The sequence below is a fragment of the Mandrillus leucophaeus genome, unplaced genomic scaffold, assembly GCF_000951045.1.
Source record: "Mandrillus leucophaeus isolate KB7577 unplaced genomic scaffold, Mleu.le_1.0 Scaffold269, whole genome shotgun sequence".
Lineage (NCBI taxonomy): Eukaryota > Metazoa > Chordata > Mammalia > Primates > Cercopithecidae > Mandrillus > Mandrillus leucophaeus.
Window position 1 is genome coordinate 4,380,150 of NW_012102798.1, and position 6,556 is coordinate 4,386,705.

The 6,556-nt window shown below is 40.9% G+C and overlaps 1 protein-coding gene across 3 annotated transcripts in view; it reads right to left on the reverse strand.

Annotated features, from left to right (window-relative positions):
* TMEM164 (transmembrane protein 164) overlaps positions 1-6,556 on the reverse strand; it is a 174,013-nt gene that overhangs the window by 83,335 nt on the left and 84,122 nt on the right. The window contains exon 1 of one of the 3 annotated variants that reach the window (XM_011984517.1): positions 3,222-3,299. The exons of the other annotated variants lie outside the window; for them this stretch is intronic. The gene's annotated coding sequence lies outside the window, so the exon portion shown is untranslated. Of the gene's footprint in view, positions 1-3,221; positions 3,300-6,556 lie in introns of those variants that run through there. 3 annotated transcript variants of the gene reach the window in all.

Below are 6,556 nucleotides of genomic sequence, written 5' to 3' on the forward strand. Positions count from 1 at the left end.
ATATACATCATGGAATACTATGCAGCCATAAAAAAGGATGAGTTCACGGTCTTTGTAGGGACATGGATGAAGCTGGAAACCATCATTCTGAGCAAACTATTGCAAGGACAGAAAACCAAACACCACATGTTCTCACTCATAGGTGGGAACTGAACAATGAGAACACTTGGACACAGGATGGGGAACATTATACACTGGGGCCTGTCATGGGGTAGGGGGTTGGGGGAGAGATAGCATTAGGAGATATACCTAACGTATGAGTTAATGGGTGCAGCACACCAACGTGGCACATGTATACATATGCAGCAAACCTGCACATTGTGTACATGTACCTAGAACTTAAAGCATAATAATTAAAATTTAAAAAAAGAAAGTAGGACAACTGCTGAGACTAAGTCGAAGCTATACAAGCATTTTATGTACTGCGCTGTTCACTTTTCCGTATGTTTAAAAATCTTCAGGCCATGTGCAGTGGCTCATGCCTGTAATCCCAGCACTTTGGGAGGCGGAGACGGGGGGAATCACAAGGTCAGGAGATCGAGACTATCCTGGTTAATATGGTGAAACCCCATCTCTACTAAAATATATATATATACATATATACAAAAAATTAGCCAGGTGTGGTGGCATGTGCCTGTAGTCCCAGCTACTTGGGAGGCTGAGGTAGGAGAATCGCTGGAACCCAGGAGGTGGAGGTTGCAGTGAGCCACGATCACGCCACTGCACTCTAACCTGGGCAACAGAGCGAGACTCTGCTCAGAAGAAAGAAAAAAGTTTCAGACTAAAAGAACATAAAAAACAAGCAAGTGAAGAAAAAAATGATAAGTAGAACAGGGAGGCTGGGCTGGCTTTGCCTGTAGACACAAAGATAATTCCCTGGTTGCAGCTGGTGGTTTCCCACTTCCTTGTTCTGAACCAAATGGGGCCGCACAACCACAGAGACTGCAGAATATATATATATTTTTTTCCCTGTGAAATTCAGGAAGTTGGCACCAGCCTCTATCTGGAAGGTACTCAACTGGTAAAAGAGGCTACTTATCTAAAGGCAATTTTCATTCTGAAATTTTACTTATCTGAATGAAAGCAATTTTCTTTCCTTAAGACCCAAATTCTAACAGTGAGTACACAGATGACAAAGTGTCAAGACAAGGATAATGCTATACGTTACTACTAACAATTATTGAGTACCTAGTGTATGTTAGATTTCATGCTAAGAAATTTACATGGGTCATCTTATCTAATCATCACTGTTACTCAGGAGGGTGGTTACTATTAATAGCATTCTTTTACAAATGAGGAAATGGAAGCTAAGACTTTAATCTTCGCTCAGGATCACAGAGCTAAGAATTAAGCAGAACCGCAACTATAACTAATTCCACTGTACTATTCAAGATCCCTTCAAAACATGTCTATCCCATAAATAAAATGCTGAATTTAACAGAACAGTGTTTAAATACATTATATTATGTTCATCCAAATAATGGAATACTATGTAGCCATCAGAAATCATGTTAAGAATACTTAATTAGATGGGTAAACAATCATGCTATATTTTAAATATTACAAAGTATCAGATGTAGAATGATCTTTATTTTGTTTCTAAAAATGGTGGCTCACGCCTGTAATCCCAGCACTTTGGGAGGCCGAGGCGCGTGGATCATGAGGTTAGGAGTTCAAGACCAGCCTCACCAATATGGTGAAACCCCATCTCTACTAAAAATACAAAAATTAGCCAGGTGCGGTGGCAGGTGCCTGTAATCTCAGCTACTCAAGAAGCTGAGGCAGGACAACTGCTTGAACCTGGTTGGCAGAGGTTGCAGTGAGCCGAGATCATGCCACTGCACTACAGCCTGGGTGACAGAGTGAGACTCTGTCTGTTTAAAAAAAAAAAAAAGAAGGGATATATACCTACAGAAGACTGAGAAGAAATTATACCAACATATTAACAGGAATTATCAGTTATTATTATTGTAGTCTTTATTGCTTTCTGAAATATTTTATTTCTTTTCTTTACAATTAGCATGGATTACTTTTATAATGAGAAAGAAACAGTTCTGTTTCTTCATTACTAACTGCACTGCTTCTATCTAACCTGCCCAAATCTTATCTATTATGCCGTACTGCTTTTTCTCCCCGCTTTGGAATTGCTTTTGATCAATATATAGCACAGTAGATTCTTCACTTGGATAAAGTAAAAAGAGGTCCAAAATAATCAGTCCTTATTCCTCTGCTGAGTACTGCTTTCCATGTTTCCGCAGATGGGAAAAGTTATCTGAATCTTTAGCCTTCCTTTAACCTAATGATGACGTACATCTAAACACATGCTTAAAGCCTAGGAGAAGGGGAAAAAAATAAAAGCAGTCCCTGCTCTAGGAACTTTCAAAGAGAACTTCTGGGAGACTTGGAGAAGATAAAACTGAGTATATGTAAAGGTAGGCAGCTTCTATTGTATGTGGAATGGGAAGAGAGACCTGTGAACAACCCAAAAGCACCTTCCCTCTTCTACAAATTAAGGGAAGAATACACATAGACAGAAGGCAGAACCTGACAATAAGGTGGCTCCTAGGAAAGCAGACACCTGAGCAGCATTCTCCATAAAAAAAGGGAAACTGGTCTCCCTGAATTGCTCTTTACTTACTGTGGTTTCCTCTTTCCCCTTTAAATCTGCAGCATTCATAAGCAGAGCCTTCTCTCCTTTGCCAATAACTGAGTCTTAATAAGGCTGCTCAGGACAAAAACAACCTTTCAACTATCTTTTTCAGTGATGAGTCCAATGCTAAGCCAAAAAGCAGCCACCTCCAAGGTGAAGGTGGCAAAAGACTACCCCTTTTTAACTGCATATGACCCCAAACTAAGTCTCAGTTTAGAATCCTTCAGGTTCCAGAGCAGCTGACCAGATGAGCACTGGGGGGGGGGGGGGAAACTGAGATGGTAAAAATCATTCCAAGACATTTACACTCAACAGGTTCAAACTGAGTCTATCTCATGACCTCAGAGCAGTCCTAGAGATCTGAGGTCTGAATTTCTCCCTGGGGAAAGTCATGCTGTTAAAAAATCTAAGAGTATCATAAATGAAATCTAGAAAAAGAAAGGGCCATGGGGATACTGCACTGTCATATCATGTGACCCAAAGGCCAACAGGATATCAGTCTTGCAACGCCAAGATCACGTGTCAGGCTGCCCCAGTTCTCCATGCCCACCCCCATGCTTCCCTCATCTACCTTGGCTCACATGCAGCCTACAGTCCTCTCTCCATCCAGCAACGCACCTCCTGCTCTCTGCAGCACAGATGAAATTTCATCTCATCCCCTTCAAAAGCTTCTTTAGACTGAGTCAGGTCATTATATGACCAAATAATCCTACTTGCATCACAGATCCACTCCTTTCCTCGCACACATGAAGATGAGCAACTTTAGGGTTTCAGTGGGGAGCAGAGGGGTACTGTACACTTTCTGAGGCAAAATATGTGTGTCAGCGCTCTGCTATGCACTTTTCTCACCCAAGGCGGGGTGAGGGAAGAGTTCCCTGCCATTTAAACCATACCACTCAGTGACTCACTCTCCCACCCTTGCTACATACACATGGATAACCAAGCACATTAAGTGCTGGGTGTTCAGAATACAGCTAAACCGTCTCATTACAACCCAAAGCCTGGGAAACCTTAATCTCTGTTCTCTTTTCCTTCATGTATTCCTTCAAGATATCCCAATTCAGAGGTCGAAGCTGTAGTGAGCTATGATCAGGCCACTGCACTCCAGCCTGCGCAACAGAGCGAGATAGTTTCAAAAACAACAACAAACAAGATAGCCCAACTCAGAGAAAGTCTCAAAAGGCTAGTTTCTCTAAGAGGCTCCCTGCCCACTGTGAAATTCTTGAGCCCAGGTCTCTAGCTGATAAGGAAGAATCTTAGCCTGGAGGCTGTAGAAACAGTCGACTCAGATTGATGACTGCTCTTTTATTGAGTAAGAGTGTTGTGGTTAATAACTAAAAAGCTAGCATCTTCTAGTCTTGGGAGGAGCTCAGATCAACTACCAGAAGCATCGCTAGTCACCACTTGTACTACAAGCAAAAAGAAATGACTGGTTAGCTTTTAAGTTGTTTCTGATATGAACACTTCTGACAGCTGCAGAGGTTTCTCAAGCCTCTAGAGAAGTAGAAAATCCCTGCTCTGATCCTTATGTCAAAGAGTGTGAATGTGAACTCTTGTGTCTCTCCATCTGTAAAGATCGTGGGATGACATCACTAGGATGAATTGTAGCTTTCCAAGATCTCCCCATCCCCATTATGGTATTCCTCTTAAATACTCAAGAAACGTCTCCCACTGCCTTCTAGCTTATTAACAGAGTCACTGTCCTACTGTACATATGTAATATCCTCCTCTCTCTCTCTGCCTATGCTAGATCTAATTCCTCTAAACTCAGGGTCAGCAAAATATGGTCCCTCTGTTTTGGCTTCTTTATTGACATGATTTTATTTATATATATATATATAATTATATATATATAATTTTTTCCATCTTAACTGTTAAGTGTACAGTTCAGTGTCATTAAGTACATTCACACTGTTGTATAACCATGACTGCCAGCTATCTCCAGAACTTTCTCATCTGGTCCTCCTGTTTATATAAATAAAGTTTTATTTGAACACAACCACACTAATTTGTTTGCATTTTTCTGTGATGCTTTCATGCTCCAACAACAGCTAAGTAGTTAAAACACAGAGATCATATGGCTCGCAAAGTCTAAAATATTTACTCTCTGGCCCTTTACAGGAAGTGGTTGCCAATCTCTGCTCAAATCCAAAATATGCACTGGATTTCTACTTTAAAATACCACTTGGCTAGCAGTCACTAACATAGCCCCTCTCGATTTCCCACTCAAATGCCTATGAAGATACAGAAAAAGATAAAATTCCCCAAACACTGAAAACTTAGACTGATGGCCAACTTATTACCAGGATCTGGGAGAAATCTCCATTAACAATAAGCCTAATGCTGAAATGAGAAACAACAATCTGTCCAATTCATGCAGCAGCCCACAGAAACCTAAAAGAAGATAGGAAACGTTGAGTCCTTCCACAACTGTCAGCCTCATGGCCTAGATGCCAAGAGTTCATTTGAAACTGGCAAACGATATCCATTTGGACTACATGGCTACTACTTTCAGAGGAAATCAGCAATTCTCAAATCTGGTCTGCATTCATATGGAGACTCTAATTCCCCCAAATCAAAGGGGCAGAAGTGGCAGAATTGGTGCTGGCACACTGTGTACAAGGAGTGAGAGCCCTCACAAGTAACACTCAGGTAGTAACACATGTGGGAGGCTGTACTGTTTCGCATAGTTTACCTGGTTCAGAGAACACTGTAGTAGGGGTAGACAATTCCATATGGGTCCAGCAGAACCCACTAGATGAGTAGCTGACAGACACTGAAACAGGTTAAAAGCTATGTGTATCAACCTGCCTGCCAACAGTGCAGCTGAAAAGGGTTCTAACCAATATGAGAGAATCTGAGCTTGAGGATAGTCAAAGGCAATATTCATACCCTGTATTTGATGAAAGACAGATCCTCTTTTGAATATTCATAAACCATACAAAAAGCCTGACCGGGCATGGTGGCTCATGCCTGTATTCCCAACACTGGGAAGCCAAGGTGGGAGTATCACTTGAGGCCAGGAGTTCAAGACTGGGAAACACCGCAAACCCTGTTTCTACACATATACATTTTTTTTTTTTAAATTAGCCAAGCCTGTAGTCCCAGCTATTTTGGAGTCAGAGGTGAGAGGAACACTTGAGCCCAGGAGTTTGAGGATGCCATGAGCTATGAACATGCCACTGCACTCCAGCCTGGGCAACAGAGCAAGACCCTGTTGCTTTACACACACACACACACAAAAGGTTTATATGAAAACCTCTGGCAGCACAAGGGAAATGCATATCACTCTGACAACTTAGAGGAAACAAAAATGTCTTAATTTTTTGTATAAACCAGAAGAAATATTTTAGAAAACTGTTTATATCCTCAATAGAATGAAAGAAAGCATGGACTCTATGAAACAGGTATAGAAAGCCACTAGAATAAAACATTGAGAAGGAAAGAAGCTAGGGTAAGTAGTTCAACAGAGCTAGAAAGAAATATAGAGAAATTAACATTGTAACAAAAATAAATAAATTTCACATTGGAGACAGCAGAGAGAAAAATCAATCAAATTAATAGTATGGAAGCCAAATCTGAGACTCTCCTAAGCATGCAAAGGAAAAGGAAAATTTATCTTAGAAACTAACAAAGATTGATATTAGTAAATCTATAACATAATATACCAAATGGGGAGATCAAAGTAGAAAACACAAATGAACCTCTTAATAGATTCCTAGAAAACATCAGCTAAACTCAACAACTATTCTTTTTTTTTTTTTTTTTTTTTTTCCCCGAGACAGAATCTGACTCTGTCGACCAGGCTGAGTGCAGTGGTGCAATCTCAGCTCACTGCAACCTCCACCTCCTGGGTTCAAGCAATTCTCCTCCCTCAGCCTCTCGAGTAGCTGGGATTACAGGCAT